The 18,222-nt window shown below is 35.7% G+C and overlaps 1 pseudogene across 1 annotated transcript; it reads left to right on the top strand.

Annotated features, from left to right (window-relative positions):
* The first annotated feature begins 15,620 nt into the window (after positions 1-15,620).
* LOC147282684 (WAT1-related protein At5g07050-like) lies at positions 15,621-17,401 on the top strand (annotated as a pseudogene). Its single transcript, XR_015122924.1, has 4 exons — positions 15,621-16,025; positions 16,147-16,299; positions 16,701-16,940; positions 17,389-17,401. The product of XR_015122924.1 is annotated as a WAT1-related protein At5g07050-like (transcript).
* The last annotated feature ends 821 nt before the right edge of the window (positions 17,402-18,222 follow it).

Raw genomic sequence — 18,222 nt, 5'->3', positions numbered from 1 at the left:
TAACCCCTCGATAACCAGAATCAGCATCAAATATTTTAAACGACTTATAAGATCGAAAATGCTATAGGTTTGAGCAAAAATTCTAAAGAAGTTGTGTGGAGCACATGGATGCTTTAACTCATTAGTTTGATTGTTGACAGCATAAGCCGAGTGCGACGGCCCAGGGCCCATTTTTAAGGGGGGCCCAAAATTAATATATATATATATATGTTAAATTTTTAAATATAAAATAAAATAAAATAATCCTAAAAAATTGGGAAGTGGGAAAGGAATCGTTGCTTTACACTTCTTAGACCAAAACAAACGTTTCGATAAAATAATCCTAAAATTAGTTGATTGTTGACAGCATAAGCTAATCGATCTGAACTGATTCCAACTATCTAACACATACAATTTGGGTTGAGCCGGAGCTGAAATTGAACTCTGGGTTAAAGATCAGTAACTTGGCTTGGCGAAGCTTAAGACAAGTAACTTCAAGTCATAAGTTGAACAAGAGACCAACTTGTAATATATCCGTACATTACAACCTAATGTGACAAGCATTTGATTTGGCCAATTTGATTTCGCCTATCAATCAATTAGATATGAGCAATGCTTTAAATGCTGCATGGCTTTCTAAAGGAGGATGTATGTGCACTGATAAGCAACAGAAATCTCACGACTCTATCTCATCTTGAGATTATCATCTGCCTTAGTTATCTTGTAAACAGAATAATATCGATCTAGGGTTGTAATTCTAGTTATTTATCTCTAACCTCTATCTCTTGACCTGTATAGTTAATATAAATAATATGACAAGAATACTCTGCTGTGAGTGCAGTTTGGACTCAATTCAATCACTTCTTGCTTTTTTTTTTTTACATACATGCATGGTCCAACCTCCTGGCTTTGTGGATCCTTCCTAGGCAGATTTTGTCTGCAAACTCAACACATCCCTCTCTGGCTCTCAAATTAAGGAGGCTCAAAGATGCTAGCATGAGGAGCTATATACATTCGGAACAGGTCTCAGTTGAATTGTTTTCTCATTTTGATACATCCTTATTTGTCCGTGTTGGCTTATGTGGATGACATAATTGTCACCGGCAATTGTAAGATAATATTGGGCTTGGTTAATTATATTAAACATGTGCTTGATCGCGAGCATGACTAAGTTTAAGTAGAATTATCTACACTTAATTATACAATGACCCTAAGTAAAGATAACTTGTGAGTTTGAAATAAAATATGGATAAGGATATATTCTGAAAACTAGTTCCTATTACTAGAGTGAACTTCACGATCTGTAGAGTAGAAAACTGTTGGTGTGAGTCAACACATGTGGTTATTGTGTAATTATTAGAATTAATTAGGTAATTTATTAATTCCTGTATTCTAGTTATAGGCCCATGTATATAAACCACACTTTGTGGTCTTAATCAATTAAGCAGAAATCATATTGAAAACCCTAAACCTTTTCTGTTCATGGTATCAGAGCATAGTTCTCTATCCTACTGTTTGTAGATTGTTCGGGATTAATTTGGTTAATAATTTTCCATAAAATTGTTGGGTCCCGCTGCACTTCGTGATTAATTTGGTTAACAATTTTCCATAAAATTGTTGGGTTCCGCTGCACCTTAACCTCGTGTATCACCATCTACAAGCCATCCTGCCGTCCTCTGCTGCTCCAGTCAACCAGCAGCGACGCCAACTCTGCCTCCCTCGTGCGCCGGCGACTGGGCGCGTCTCCACCTTTGCCTACCCGCTTGCCCGACACGACGCCGACCCGCCTGCTCGACACGACGCCTACCCGCCTGCTCGACACGACGCCGACGCCTGTGAAATCGACAGCGTGTACGACTGAGCAACGCCGACACCCCACCTCTACCTTCCTCGTGCGCCGGCGACTGTGCGCGCCTCCCGACTGAGCGCGCCTCCTCTTCCACCTTCATTGAGAGCCGGCGACTGCTGCTCGTCCGCTAGAGACGCCAACCCGCTGCCCGCGACGACTGGCCTTCTTTCAGCTTTGTGTTTGTTGCTGTGCGAGGACCGGCGGTGCGCACGACTCCGTGCGACGCTCCTGGCAGAACCCAATCGACTGAACGACGGCCGGAGTGCCGACCTTTGCGACAACGGCTTGTGCCCCTGCTGCACGTGTGAACTGTTGTGCACATCCGAGTGGTTTCCTGTTGAGCACAGCTGATTTCTTCCTACTGTGCGTGTGCCTCTGTTGTGTTCAATCTCTTTGGGCAGCACTTTTTCTTCTTACATTATGTCTGAAACGCCTCCCTCTGATTCCCTGTCTACGGATTTGAATATGACCAACAATATGGTTAATCCAAAGCCTCCTCCTCCTCTTCCTATGTTAGTTCTCAGGACGTGTCATCATTAATTTCTTCTGAGAAACTTGATGGCTCAAACTATATTGACTGGGCTCTCATTGTTCAAAATAAAATAAGAGGTCGAAAAAGATGGGGCTTTATCACAGGAACAAGGGCAGCTCCGGAGGATGTTAATTCAGATGATTTTGAAGCATGAGAGGATGAAAATTGCATGGTAAAGTCATGGCTTCTTGATGCTATGACTAAGGAAGTCTGATCACTTTTTATTCGATTGCCAACAGCCAAAGATATCTGGGATGCAGCCAAACAGACTTACACAATGAGTCAAGATGCCTCTAAAGCATATCAACTTCATTGTGAAGTGATCTTTGTGCGACAAAATGGTGGTTCAATTATTTCTTATTTTGATAAGCTGCAAAAACTTTAGCAAGATATTGATGCAATTGAACCTTGTATTATGTACTATGCTAGTGATGTTGAGAAGTACATTACTATGGTTAATTCTCAGCGATTGTACATGTTCCTCGCGGGTTTAGATTCTCATATAGATGGAGTTCGAGGTCGTATTCTTGCTATGGTACCTCTACCTAAACTGCAGGCTGCCTATGCTATTGTCTGTTCTGAAGCAAATTGGCAAGAGGCCATGTTAGGTGGTGTTGCAAGTGATGGGGCAGCAGCCATGGTCACCCGAAAATTTTCTAGCAAGGATGCTAAGAAATTTGAGCGGAAGTGTACCCACTGTGGAGGTACGACTCATGTGGTAGAAAAATGTTTTAAGCTTCATGGCTATCCAGAGTGGCATCCGAAGGGTGTGAAGGCTCCTTCTTCGACTCCGAAGGTTGATAACTCCGGTTCCAGGGTGAACTCTGTTAGTTCCTCCAGCTTTGTTGCCAAGTCAAGTATCTCTAACTCTGTTTTGAGTACTTCTGCTTGTACTAGTAATGGTGCATGGATAATTGATACAGGTGCTACGGATCATATGACTTCTGATCGTTATGTTTTTAGTCATTTTTCGTCTGTCTGTCCTAAGCCATTTATTGTCAATGCCAATGGTGTGTCATCTCCTGTTTTAGGAGGCGGCATGGTATCCTTCTCCTCTGATTTGTCTTTGCATAATGTGCTGTTTGTTCCTTCCTTAAATTGTAACCTTATTTCTGTTAGTCAACTAACCCAAACTCATAATTGTGTGGCCACATTCTTTCCTACCCATTGTGTTTTCCAGGACATTCATACCAAGGAGAAGATTGGCAGTGGTAGAAAGAGTGGTAAATTGTACTATCTGGATAGTGGGGTTTCCGCTTCAGACGGTAGTGGCATTGTGAGTCTAGTTCGTGATGGTTCCTCAGAAAATAAGAAGAAGATCTGGTTGTGGCATAGCCGGCTTGGTCATCCTTCTTTTAGTTATCTTCGGCGTTTATTTCCCTTTTTATTTCTTGGTTTGAACATTTCCAATTTTAATTGTGAAGTTTGTGTGTTGGCCAAAAGCCATCGTTCAGTGTTTCCTTCTTGTGATAAACGTATGGATGTTCCTTTTGCTTTAGTGCACTCGGATGTTTTGGGTCCTGCCCCGTGTGTTACACATAAAATAATGAAATGGTTTGTGACATTTATTGATGATTGTACTCAAATGACTTGGGTTTATCTTCTGAAACATAAAAGTGATGTATGTGCTGTTTTTCGCCTTTTCCATACAATGGTTCTCACCCAGTTTGCCTGTCCTATTAAAGTTTTGCGCTCTGATAATGGCGGTGAGTTTGTTAATACAGAGTTGACTCAGTATTTTGCTTCTGCGGGGATCCTTCATCAGACTTCTTGCGCTCACTCTCCACAGCAGAATGGGGTTGCTGAACGGAAAAATAGACATTTACTGGAGGTCACTCGGTCCCTTCTTCTGGGTGGTCACGTGCCATCTTCGTTCTGGGGTGATGCCTTGAGTTCTGCTATCTATCTGATTAATCGGACCCCATCTAGTGTCCTTGACTTTCGGCGACCTTTGGATGTTCTCTCGAATTTTGTCTCTTTACCAGGTATCCTTCATTTGGAACCCCGTGTTTTTGGGTGTGTTGCTTTTGTGCATTTACATTCTCATCAGCGATCTAAGCTCGCACCTCGGGCCTTAGAGTGTGTGTTTGTTGGTTATGGTCCGTCCCAGAAGGGGTATCGGTGTTATCATTCTTCTACTCAGCACTTCTATGTTTCTATGGATGTCACTTTTCATGAACATCAACTATTTTATTCTCCACGTCCATTGCATTCTACCCTTCAGGGGGAGGCTTCTAGTGAAGTGCAGAATCGAGATGATATGTTGTTCTTTGATCAGTTTGGTTATGGTGGTAGTAGTGAGGAAGGATCAGAACAGACTACTGATCATCCAGTGTCTGAATCTGAGGATGAGACTGCGACTGCGGAAATTACTGAGGATAATACTGCGGATATGGTGGGACAAGAACCCACGAATTCTGAGCCTGAGGAATCACCACTCCATGATAGTACTGCCATTTCTCCTACTCCATTGAATCAATCTTCTTCGTCCATTGAGGTAACGAACAATACTCTTGATTCACATTCTGGTTCAGATCTTGTTTCTAATGCTTCTAAATTTACACTTCCTCCTCGGTCTAACCGAGGACAACCACCAGCTAAATATGAGCCAGATCCAAATGCCAAAGTTAGGTACTTGATTAATAATCATGTGTCGTCTGTTAGGCTTTCAAAGTCATATGAATTGTATGTTCTGCAATTATCTTCTGTTTCTATTCATAGTAGATTGCAGGAAGCTCTTACAGATTATAGATGGACCAAAGCTATGGCTGAAGAAATGGCGGCATTACAGAAGAATTCAACCTGGGAGTTGGTTTCTCTACCTAAGGGGAAGAAGACAGTTGGATGCAGATGGGTGTTTGCAATTAAACACAAAGCTGATGGATCAGTTGAAAGGTATAAGGCAAGGTTGGTAGCAAAGGGTTATACACAATCCTATGACATAGACTACTTGGAGACGTTTGCTCCAGTGGCCAAGCTAAACACAGTACGGGTTCTATTGTCCTTGGCTGCTAACAAAGATTGGCCACTCCTTCAGTTTGATGTAAAGAATGCCTTTCTCCATGGTGATTTGACTGAAGAAGTTTACATGGATCCTCCTCCAGGTATACCAGAGTTTGATAATACAAGATTAGTATGTAGACTGAGAAAGTCTTTATATGGTCTTAAACAATCTCCGAGAGCCTGGTTTGGGAGATTCACCCGTGCAATGAAGAACTATAGTTATCGGCAGAATAATTTTGATCATACTTTCTTCCTAAAGAAAAGGGGGAAGAAGATTACTGCTCTTATCATTTACGTTGATGATATGGTTCTGACCGGAGATGATTATGAGGAAATCTCTAATTTGCAGAGATACTTGTCTAGAGAGTTTGAAATGAAACAGCTAGGGGACTTGAAGTTCTTTCTTGGGATAAAAGTTGCTCGGTCTAAACATGGCATATTCCTATCCCAAAGGAAATATGTTTTAGACTTGTTGTCTGAAACTGGTATGCTTGGGTGTAAGCCAGCTGTCACTCCTATGGAACAAAACCATAAACTTTTCGAGTGTTTGGGGGCCTTGCCTGTAGATAAGGGGCGATATCAGAGACTTGTTGGAAGATTGATATATTTGTCCCACACTAAACCTGACATTGCTTATGCGGTTAGTGTAGTAAGCCAGTTTATGCATGCCCCATGTAAACCCCATATGGATGCTATGGAGCGAATTTTGCAGTATTTGAAATCTGCACCCGGCAAAGGATTGTTGTTTTCTAATCATGGTCATGTGAATATTGAAGGTTTTTCTGATGCAGACTGGGGTGGTTCAGCAGATGACAGAAGATCTACCTCAGGCTACTTTACCTTTGTAGGAGGAAATTTGGTGACCTGGAGAAGTAAGAAGCAATCGGTTGTATCTAGATCAAGTGCAGAGGCTGAATACAGAGGTATGGCACTTGGAGTAGTCAAACTTTTATGGTTGAGGCATTTATTGACTGATTTAGGGTGTCCACCTACCAAACCTATGGACTTGTTTTGTGATAACAAATTTGCTATTGATATAGCACATAATCCTATTCAGCATGATAGAACAAAACACATTGTGATTGATCGACACTTCATCAAAGAGAAACTTGAAGCGAAGATTATTAACTTTCCATTTGTGAAGTCCGAAGATCAGCTTGCAGATGTGTTGACCAAGGCCGTAGCAAATAAGGTGTTTTTGGACTCACTAGAAAAGTTGGGCATGTGCGATATATATGCACCAACTTGAGGGGAAGTGTTGGTGTGAGTCAACACATGTGGTTATTGTATAATTATTAGAATTAATTAGGTGATTTATTAATTCCTGTATTCTAGTTATAGGCCCATGTATATAAACCACACTTTGTGGTCTTAATCAATTAAGCAGAAATCATATTGAAAACCCTAAACCTAAACCTTTTCTGTTCAAAAACTTCTTTGAGGGCTTCCAAGTTTCTCAATCTTCAATGGCTTTACCAGGAAATCACATGTGGTATTAGAGCCAGCTTACATGCTTAGGGTTCTTTTAAGGATTGAAATCATTTATATTTGATCTTTGATATCTTTAAGGATTTTCATCTTTTATTTTGATTATTGATATCATTAAAGTTCTTCAGATCATTTATATATTTGATAATTTTTATTGTTATACATTATGTTTCTTGAACCAGTAGGATAAAAATGATCTTTTAACTTGGTTCAATGATAAAGTTAAATTATAAACAATAATAATCAATACGAAATTTCTTTTCTCTGTAACGGCAAACTTGGCTCTTTTCTCTCGCTCTTGTTTTTCATCCGAAAGGCAAAATTGGGATTTTTCCGATCTTGGGGTTTCATAAAAATATGGTCTTGCTGAACGAAATCTACTTGAAATTGTTTTGCAATTTACATACCTTGGTCGTCTTTTCACTAATTGGTTAAAATATAGCTTGTGACTCACCTTTTATGAGCATTAGGTCTGAAGGTTCTCTTTCAATGTGGACCATCATACAATCTGCAAGAAACTCATCATCAATCTTGTTTCGAAGTCGATTTTTAATAATTTTCACCACTTAAAATGCTTGTTTTGTTGTTGTAGTAGAAACTGGAAGAGTCGACACTAGACGAATGAGCTTATCAATCAAGTGGTAAAACTTTGACACATTTGTTTCAACTAATCGTAGACATAATTGAGGAAGGGAAGACAAATTCTAAAACTGCGGATTCGAAATTACATCAAACCCATAATGTCCAAGTTGTTGTCTTAAAGCTTGTATCTCAAATTTAATGAAATCTTGAGGATAGAATTTCTCAGCAAGTTTGGACATAGCATCGATATGAAATGCCTTGAATGAATCAATAGGATCTAATGCTGAGCTGAGTATGAGGAGTTCCGTCGTTCGCAGTGAAAGGCGCAACAGGCAGCAAGAGGAAAGGCCGAAGAGGCGAAGAGGAAAACTGAAAAGTTTTGGGTTTTGGCCAAAAAACAAAAAAGTGAAGGGCGCAGCAAGAGGAAAGGCTGAAGAGGAAAACTGAAATTTTTTTGTTTTTTTTTTTGTTTGTAAGTGTGAAGTGTAAAGCTTTTTTTATTTTATTTGAAATATCAGGTGTGCGAATATCACTTGTGTGCTGTGCTGAGGTAGTGGAAAGGCTGGCCATGGGATGGGGTAATGGACTATACATAGAATTGAAGGTGGGCTATAATTAATTGGGTATTATTTTGGGCTATTAAATTACATGTAAAATAAGATTTTGAGTTGGGCTTACCCGGGCTACAGCCCAAGTTAGCCAACTTTATCTTCTGCCTCTGCCTATCCACCACTTAAGTAGCTCATTTACAGCTGTCTACCTATTCCCAAAAGTAAGTCATTCTCAATTGCATACCTGGCTACAAAACTTTGAGACAAAGTAAATGAATGATTATAAAAACGAAGCTACAAGGCAATTTTAGAGACAACAATCCCTCCCTCCAACACAATTCAATAAACTCACTACAATGTGAATCTCTCAATCAGCTTTTTGCTTCCAATTCAGCTCAGTAGCTTTTATTTCTCAAATCTCTTTTTATTTTCATTGTTTAGCCTTTCAAGACCCCTTTTAATTGTATTTCTTTATGTTTATGCAATTTCTTTGTATTTTTTGTTTTTCAAGAATCCCTCTTGCTTTTTTAAATTTATTTTAGTTCTATTTTCCGTTAATCTCTCTTTTAAATTCATGTCGCTCTTTTATTTACATTTTGCTTGTTCATTTTCAAATTCCTAGTCGATCTAAGCATGAAAAGAACTTAGGTTTTATGTTGATTCTCCTATCACACAATCGTTATTAGAAGTTAGATCTTTAATTTGACGCATTTAATTTCATTTTTATTTTTTGCATTTAATATTATCGTTTTCTAATCGGCTATTCCAAGCCGATTAGTGGCACACCCATATCCACTCTAAAGGTCGGAAACCTCGCCTCCGCCACTCACGGAGAGGTGTGTTTTGACTAGACGCTCTGCCCTCCACGTGGCCGAGCATTTTTGTGTCGAAACAGCATGCTATCAAGAGAATCCAATGAGATCTCAAGTAGGTATTGTATATTTCATGGCTCTACTCATTTCATATATGCTCTGCTAAGAAGCAACCCACAATGGCAGATGTTCTATCTTGCAAAGCCTCCAATTTTATTGTGTGAAGATATCAGTAATCTCTCTTTCTAGCTCCAATCTTGTCTATCATGGAAGGACAAAACATAAGAAATTGATTATCGCCATGTCAGGGAGCTTGTAACCAATAATTATATTCGTTATGTGTGTTCCCAAGGAGCAAGTAGCTAATCTCTATACCAAGTCTTCGGTCCTCTTCAATCAGCCCCACATGAAGAGTCATCTACTGTCTTAGCACATAATCAAAGACTTACCTCATACACTGATACACGCGTGGTGTTGGTTAGCTTTAGTTGAGTGGTTGTTCTAGTTTAGATACACAACTTTCAACAACTATATCGTTCAGTTATGCTGAGTCCCAACTCAAGCTAGCCTTGTATGTTAATGACATTACTGTCTTTCATAAATTGTAAACTTTTTATTTATTTATTTATTTGTTTTTGAAAAAGACCTTACCTTTGCCAAGTTGTTTAGGCCAGTCTTTGAACTACTTTATGCTGCAGCGCCAAGCCAATTCCCACGTTGAAGACCACTGATAGAAGATATCATGATGATTGATCCACCCTGCTCTGCATCACACATGCGTTGACAAACATATTTTGACACCAACCACGACCCTGTTAGGTTCGTCTTCAAAACATGATTCCATTCCTCCTCCGACAATTCTAATGGAGACTTCACATTACCTAAGGAAGATTGATGGAAGTTAGCAAATATGGATATGGTACACCAACATACACAATTCACATGAGTACGTACACTATATGATACCAGCACCACATAACAAATCTATTTGGACAAAAGAAAATTATATAACAAATATATTTAGGGTCCATTAATTTTCAGGGGCTCAACAACTACTTTTAATAGTTAATTAGAAGTAGGTCCAATTTTGGAGGGTCATTCAGACTAAAATTATATAGGAATTTAGATTTGTACTTAAATTCAATTTTTTAGGCTAAGGTCCAAAAATGGACTTTTTTTTAAATTTTGACTTATATTATCTATTAAAATTAAGATAATTAATATGAAGTAAATTTAAAAATTATGAAAGATAATATCCGTTAAAACATTTTTTATTTTTTCATTTTTTAATTAAAACATTCAAGATATCTAGTTTTTATGTTTTATAATTTAAAATAATAAAATATAATATCCGTTTAAATTATATAAATATTAAAAAAATGCATTAACCAACAAAATGAAAAATAATCAAACAAGTAAGAAAAAAAGTATATATAGGTACATTTTAATTGTACCAATACCTAGGTTTGTATAAATATATATATATGGTACATTTCAATTGTATCAATACCTGGGTTGGTACATATATATATATATATATACATATTCGATCAGGTGCGCACCTGATCCGAACGCTTAGTTCCCACCACTTATTGCTCGGCCATGCTGCTTCCTTCCCCGAGTTTTGAAGGTAAATCTTCATCTTTTCACTTCATTCCCTCATAGGGTATAGAATGAGCTTAGTGGAGGCGTTATGCATGTTAGGGTTTAGCTTTGGGAGCCCAAAATCCTGTAGCTAAACTATAACATAAACGCCGACAAACTATCGATCAATTGGTACAATTCAAATGTACTCATAAAGAATTTTTTCCTTGTTTGATTATTTTCTATTTTTTGGGCTGATCTAGTTTTATTAGATTTATATAATTTAAATTCCAAAATTAATTTTAGGATAATATAATATAATATTATAGAAAATTATGATTAAGAGAAAATTACAAATTTGGTCCACTTATTTTATACCTAGTTCAATTTTGGTCTACGATATTTTTTAAATTATGATTTTAAATCCTTTTGGTTATGTTTACTTCAATTATAATTGAAGTATAAGTTATATTTCATCATTTCTTAGTCATAGGAACCAATTTGGAGTATTAGAATCAAAGAAAATTGAAGTTTGGTAAAGTTTGAAAAATCTGAAAATTTTCTAGGAAAAATTGGTAGTTTCGGGTATCCTATTTTGGGGCCAATTATCTTGAGTTTTAGAACTTCGATGTGAATGATCTTTATATGGTTGCAAAGAGGAGATGCATAGTTGTAAAACAAGTATATGTTTGCTGAATTTGGTTGAGATTTGATAGGGTAAAAGGCGGGACAAATTTGAGAAAAAAAATCTGGACCTTTATTGAGCAAGTGAAACAATTAGTGTACCAAAACAGAACTTAAAAATGATCGTGGACCGAAAATGAACTAACTATAAAATAAGTTGACTAAATTTGTAATTATCTCTTATGATTAAATATCATACTATGATAATACTATGATAATATTAAGATTTAAATATCATTAATTTTAGGATAATATTAGATATTTTTTAAATTAAAAACATTTGCACAATATTTTTAGACCTCAGTCAAAAAACAAAAAGCATTAAGGTATTCGTCTAAGAGAGGAGAGAAAATTGGATCGGCCTGTGAAGCACCCTTTATTTAAAGAAAAGAACAAGCAACCCAATTGTTAAATGAGAGACTTCCATTCAGGTTTTTTAATTTTATATTTTACTGACTAAAGCCTTATGGTTTTTAGAGTTCTAAATAAATTTCAATAATATTGTAACTATTTCATGTTACGTAATATTGATTTATTAGTTTCTATTTTTTTTCACGTATACCAGGCGTCGAGCGCTCGGTGGACATTGTCGAGTGTTCGGCAATGCATGTTTGCTTCTTTTTCGAGTAATCAATACTGGTTTGTTGGCTTTATATTAAGTTTTAATTCTGAGACTTTATGCAGCCGCTACAAACTTCATTCTACACCTTAAGAGAGTATGAGGTGAACCCATACCCTATACCCTCAAAAAAAAAAAAAAAAATGATCGACATATTTCTTTGACTTGACAGTGGTCAAATGACTTTATTTAGAAAAAACAAAACCATAAGGTTTCAATCTAAAGAAAAAAATATAATAAGAACTACACTCTAATTTTTTGTTGTTAAATTACAGGCCTCCTTCTTCTCTTTATGTTCCTATGACTATCCCACACACATTTTATCGGAAAAAAAAAAAAAAAAAATCCCGAGCACAGTGTCGCACACACACACTCTCTTCTTCCGCTATCACTCACTTGTACTATACACAAAACCAAAATCCCCAAACAAACAAAGCTCAAAATTTGTGGATTAATCCATCCCATCTTATCTCATCTCAAATGACCAACTTCGATTCCTCTAATCCTCATCTTCTTGTTGCACCTCCACTCTCATTTGTACACTCTTCTTTCTCTATTCTTACCAATTTTTTTTGATAGAATAGAGAAATAGTCATTTGCAGTTACAGTTACAAATGCATCTACATCATCTACAAGTGCTAATTTAGATTATCACACAGTTACACATTATAACTGACTAACAGTAAATGTGATTCTAAATTATTATACACTTGTGTATTTTGTGTTAGTATATTCATTTTTCACAAGTATATGCAACAAAAAGACAAAAGACATTTATATAAGTATAATTTTATGTGATTTTATAATTGAAACTGACCAATAGTTCTAGGGCCGGATTAAAACTGTCAAACACTGTCAATTCTTTAAAAAAAGAAAAAAAATTGTCAAGTGGGCTTGGCAACTGTGTAGATCGCTGGGATCATTAAAAGTTTGTCAACTCACCAGTGTATTCTGCATATGGGCCGGCCAATTAAGCTCATTTTTCTTGTGGCCCTTTAAAAAAAGAAATCTAAGGCATGTTTGGTATTCTATTCAAAAACTATTATTTAAAAAAAAAAAACAAAAAAACGTGTTTGGTAGACCATTTTCAAAAACAGTTTTTAGAAAAAAAAATAAAAAAATGCCTTTTTTAAAAAATGATAAAACATCGTTTTTTTTTTTTTACACTTCTTTCTTTCTTAGCTGTCATCATTTTTAAAATTTAAAAATTGTTTTCAAATTTCATACCAAACAAGTTTTCAAATTTTGAAAACTCACATTAAAAAAAAAATCTTAATTTTTGAAAAAAAAATTTGAGTAGGATACCAAACGGGCCCTAAATTTTGCTATAGTTTTAGTATAAGAATTTAGCTTTTTCAAAATCCCTCATAAATTTTAGAAATACTCAAAAGTATATATATTGACGTATTTTCTTAAAACATGTTATATTGTTAATTGCAACAATAGTTCTTGAACTATTATCTGTGTGACTGTGTCCGGCCAACTTTGATTTTCAAATTAAATTTTGTGTCAAAATGATTATCAAAGGCTCAAACTTTTTGTTTTTATTATTGAAAACTTTCATTCGATCATGTGTCACTTTAGTGCAGAAATTTAAATATGTTTCGGTTTATATATGTTACGATTTATGTTTATATAGGGGTAAAATTGTCCATCCACTTGGACTTTACTCTCCAACCCCTACCCAAAAAAAACAACACGATCAGCATCTAGGTATATATGTAGCATGAATCTGGAATCGAGAAAAACTATATATATCTGGTTGTCAACCATTTGGGACTAGTGCTAAAGTTCAATAATTCACATAGGGGTGGGCGCGGTGCGGTTTGACTAACTTTTCCCCCGGAACCATGCGCCGCACCGGACATTAATACATGGTGCAGTTCGGTGCTTAAAACCGTGAAAGAAATAAAAAAACCAAACCAAACCAGACCATTCAAGATGCGGTGCGGTGCGGTTCTCCACCGCGGTTCTGGGCCTAATGGGCTATTATTCAGATTAGCATTTTTGGGCCTCACATTTATTTTTTTAAGCCTAAGCCCAATTATTTAATGATGCAAACTCATCCTAATTAATAAGTTTTGGCAACAAAAAGACAAATTTACAAGCTAATTCAATGAACTTAACCAAAAAGACTCACATATTAAACTTTGCTTAACCTACTTAGTACTTAAAACTTAAAAGTTAAAAACAAAATCAATTATATAAGTATACAACCAATTACTACAACTACAAGTTAAGAACCTGCTTAAAACAAAGTTACTAACTTACTAGCTACTACAAGTTATAAACCTGCTTCAAAATCAAACAAATAAAGTGACTACAAGTCTACAACTTACAAACCAACCAAACAAAATAACAAAGTTAACCAATTAAGTTAATTAACTTACAAACCAACCCTAAAATATAGCTACGTTAATATTAATTCTAATATTTTATTAGGGTTTAGGGTTTATGGTCTAAAGTGTATAAAAATGTGTACAAAAAGTGTATAAAAAGTATATAATAATAGTATAAATATATATAAAATGGTGTATATATGTATAAAAATATAAAAAATATATATTTTTTGCAAGTATGCGGTGCGGTTCGGTTCGGTATGGTTAAATAAGGTGTAGAACCGGAACCGGAACCGGAGAGAACCGGTGCGGTTCGGTTTTTTTGGCAGTGTTGACTTTTTTTGGTCAACGCGATTTTTTGACGGTGCGGTTCAGCAGGTTTTGGCGGTGCGCGGTTAAAATGCCCACCCCTCGGTTAAAATGCCCACCCCTAAATTATTCACATAAAGGAAACTGTGTTTGGCAGTCTAAACCCAACTTGGCATCGGAAACCGACAAAACAACAAAAACTATCATTAATATATGCGTATGGGGAAAAACAAAACAAAAATTTAGGTTGCTAGTTTGCTACCACCACAAATTAACTAGACGTACTTTGATCAATATCTCCCCCTTTTGGCAGTGGAATCTCACGTACATACCCTGGTAATGACCTGCCCTACTCTTCATAATTCAAAATCCTATAGATCCAGTGAGAGAATAAATCTTCCAAAGCTAGCAAAATGAAAGATGATGATGATTCGATCAACATCTGTTTTATTCTTCTTAATAAAGAGACTTTATTTAGTTCCACTTTCACCGAGGGATCAATCTCCTTGGAATGTATCAAAAATTTGAAAAATTATTGTACGCAACTATGGTATGATATGTTAATATGGTATTATGAATTAACTTAAACTATAACATATATATAATACAGAATGTATATTAATTGAATCTAAAAATTATATTTAAAATATAAATATTAATAATTATACATGAGTTATAATTTAAATAAATTCGTAATACTATGTTCGTGCATGTTAAAATTGTCAAAATAATGGCCCTTCATAGCACTCAATTTACAAAAAGGATTGTCAAAACAGTACCTTATAGCTTGTGACAAAAATTGTTCTGAAGACCATTCTTAGTTGGTTGTTGCACTACCTGTCGGCTCTCACTTGGTTGTTGCACCACGACGTGAAAATGTCGAGATGATTTGGAGGTGAATAGATGCCCATGATATGTATCTTATATGGTGAATGCCGTATGTCCCTTACTTACGGATTTGCAAGCCTTTGCTTGATAATCAACAATTATACATATATCTTCTATCAAAAAAGAAAGAAAGAACAATTATATGGAAGAAGAGCATTTTGGTTATTCAAAGACTTGCAGGTACTTATCGACTATAATGTCGATCCTAGTTATTTTGGTCTTTTCACATATAAATTGGGCTTTAAAAGTAATGTTTTTATTAAGGGGTACTTAAAATAGTAAAGCCTTCATTAAAAGTGATGATTTATGAATTAATATTCCCTTTTTGCTTTACTTTAATTGAATTTGAATATGCATGGTAATTAATTAATGATGAAATTTAATTTAATACTAAATCAAGGATGGAGAAGTTGGACATGAAGAGGGTTAGATCCCAAGCAAAAGTGGTGGGCACAATAGTGACAGTGGGTGGAGCAATGTTGATGACATTATACAAGGGAAATGTGATTAACTTCCCTTGGTCACAGCACATGATCCATGCCACCCCTAGTACTAATTCCTCCGATGATAGTGACAAGGACTGGGTTAAGGGTTCGATTCTGCTTATTTTCGCCACTCTTGCCTGGGCTTCTTTCTTTATCCTTCAGGCTGTAACACAGAAGAGGTATCAAGCTCCCCTCTCACTCACAGCACTTGTGTGCTTTTTGGGCACACTGCAGTCCATAGCTGTCACCTTTGTCATGGAACACAAGCCCTCTGCTTGGACCATTGGTTGGGACATGAATCTTCTTGCTGCTGCATATGCTGTGAGTCACACTCTCTCTCTTGACCTCGATCTCTAGCTAGCTATCTCTTGTTAATTTTGGATTGGATGCTCTAATTTTTTTTTCTCTATTTAATTAATCTGATAATTAACAATATGTACAGGGCATAGTGTCATCAAGCATTGCATATTATGTCCAAGGGTTGGTGATGGAAAAAAGAGGTCCTGTTTTTGTCACTGCTTTCAAGCCCTCTAATGATGATCATTGTGGCTGTCATGGGCTCTTTCATCCTTGCTGAAAAGATCTACCTTGGAGGGTACTTTTCTATTTCCTCAAAATATATCACATTAATTTTGAACTTTATATACATTAGAAATTTTGAAAACTAGAATACCATCAAAGACTTTTAGTAAGTTTCTTTAGAGTTTTAACCCTCGAGCGGTCGTACTCAAATTCATCTTAAATAGTGCTCGAATCCCCCTCAAGACTCAAGTAGTGCTCGAATCTTGTCTACTAGTAATAGTGCTCGAGGAGGATTTGTATATTGCATGAGAGCTTAAACACTGCTCAAAAGTTATATATTTTTAAACTCTAAAACAAATTAACTACTTTTAAAACCCTTGGTTCTCTAAATGTTCATTTTCTTCTTTTTGATTCGCTCTTTGATTATTTCACCACAAACTGACCATGTCACGCTACTAATTGTGGTGGTTGCAGTGTCCTTGGTGGTGTACTAATTGTTCTGGGACTCTACTCTGTTCTTTGGGGAAAGTACAAGGAGTACAAAGAAAAGGAAACTGAGGCATTAAGTCCTCAAGCAATAAAGGGGAGTACTGGTGTAGACAAATTTATAAATAGCCGAATAGCAACTGAAATTCCAGACATTGAATCAGCAAATCACATCCAATGCAGAAGAGGGAACCTAACAACCTCCCATGATCGCTCTAAGGAACAGAGGCCATGGAAGGGAAGGAAGACATGCTTTTTTTGTTTTGTCTTAATTAATCTAAATCTGACTTTTTTCTTTTTATTTTTCCGGTTATTTTTGTTTGAATATTGGAAACTCTTTTCTTACTTTTCTTTTTGTAAATTAATTAATTAATTAATAGAATGAGCCTTGTTATCTTCTATTGTGTAAACTTATAATTATATAATTATTTACTCGCTCACCAGAAGTGGGGAACTTTATGCTCAATCTTTGATTAAATCCGACGATTATTTTTGAAACTAATACAAATTCATTTTTTGATTTATTCTTATCAAGGATAAAAATATTGGAAATTTCTTAAATATTGGTACTCAAATTTACGGATATATCAACGGATATATCGATTTCGATAAATATCAGTATAAAAAAACTTGAGTTAGATTTTATTCTTTTGATGATTTATTGTTGATTAATTAGGATTACTGGATGAGTTTTGATCTAATTAGGGCTGGATTTAATTTGATTTCATCTTATTTCTCTTTTCTTTTCCAAATTTTGAAATTTGTTATACAATTCTGCTGCTATATACCAATATTACTAATATTTTGTCGACATATACCAATATTATGCCGATATATATCGATATTTTGTCATCATATACTGATATTTTTTCGGCATATCAGTATTTTGTCAAAATATACCGATATCGGAAAAATATCGGTTACAGCCTTTTAAATATTGGTGGATGAAATTACAGATATCTTGATGGATATGTCGACAATATCGTGGATATTTTCATCGATAATTCTTATAGATGTACAACATATTTTACCATAAAATCCAATTAAAGCACATAAACCAATATAATATGCCGAAAGGGAATTCGGGTGTGTAGGAGGAGCAAAGAACAAGAAGTCTTTTCTTATCAATGGAGAAGAAAAGCTTATAAGGAATGGTTTATATAAGTAAATGGTTTCATCCATTCAACCTATAAAGTATGCTAAAATCATATATTTAACTTTAATAAATAACAGAAATGCTCTGAAGCTAACTAATTAGAGCATTTGCAGCCCTTTCCTAAACCTTTCTTAAATTTAAATTTAGAGAAAAATGACATAAAACACAGCTTCAACTCTTTTCTAAAATTTCGCCAAATCAAGTTAAATGGATGAGGCTTCTCAAAGTCTCTCCAAATCTTAAATAGTCAAATTTTAAATTAGAAACCCAAGCAAAAAAAGATAAAAGAGAAAATTTCAACTTTAGCATCGGAAAGCCATTTCCCAAATATAACTTTTTTCTATAACTTATCCT

This window comes from Dryas octopetala, chromosome 6, assembly GCF_963921425.1.
Source record: "Dryas octopetala chromosome 6, drDryOcto1.1, whole genome shotgun sequence".
Taxonomy (NCBI): Eukaryota; Viridiplantae; Streptophyta; class Magnoliopsida; order Rosales; family Rosaceae; genus Dryas; species Dryas octopetala.
The sequence above is the reverse complement of the archived record's forward strand: the minus strand, read 5'-3'. Positions and strand labels throughout refer to the sequence as shown.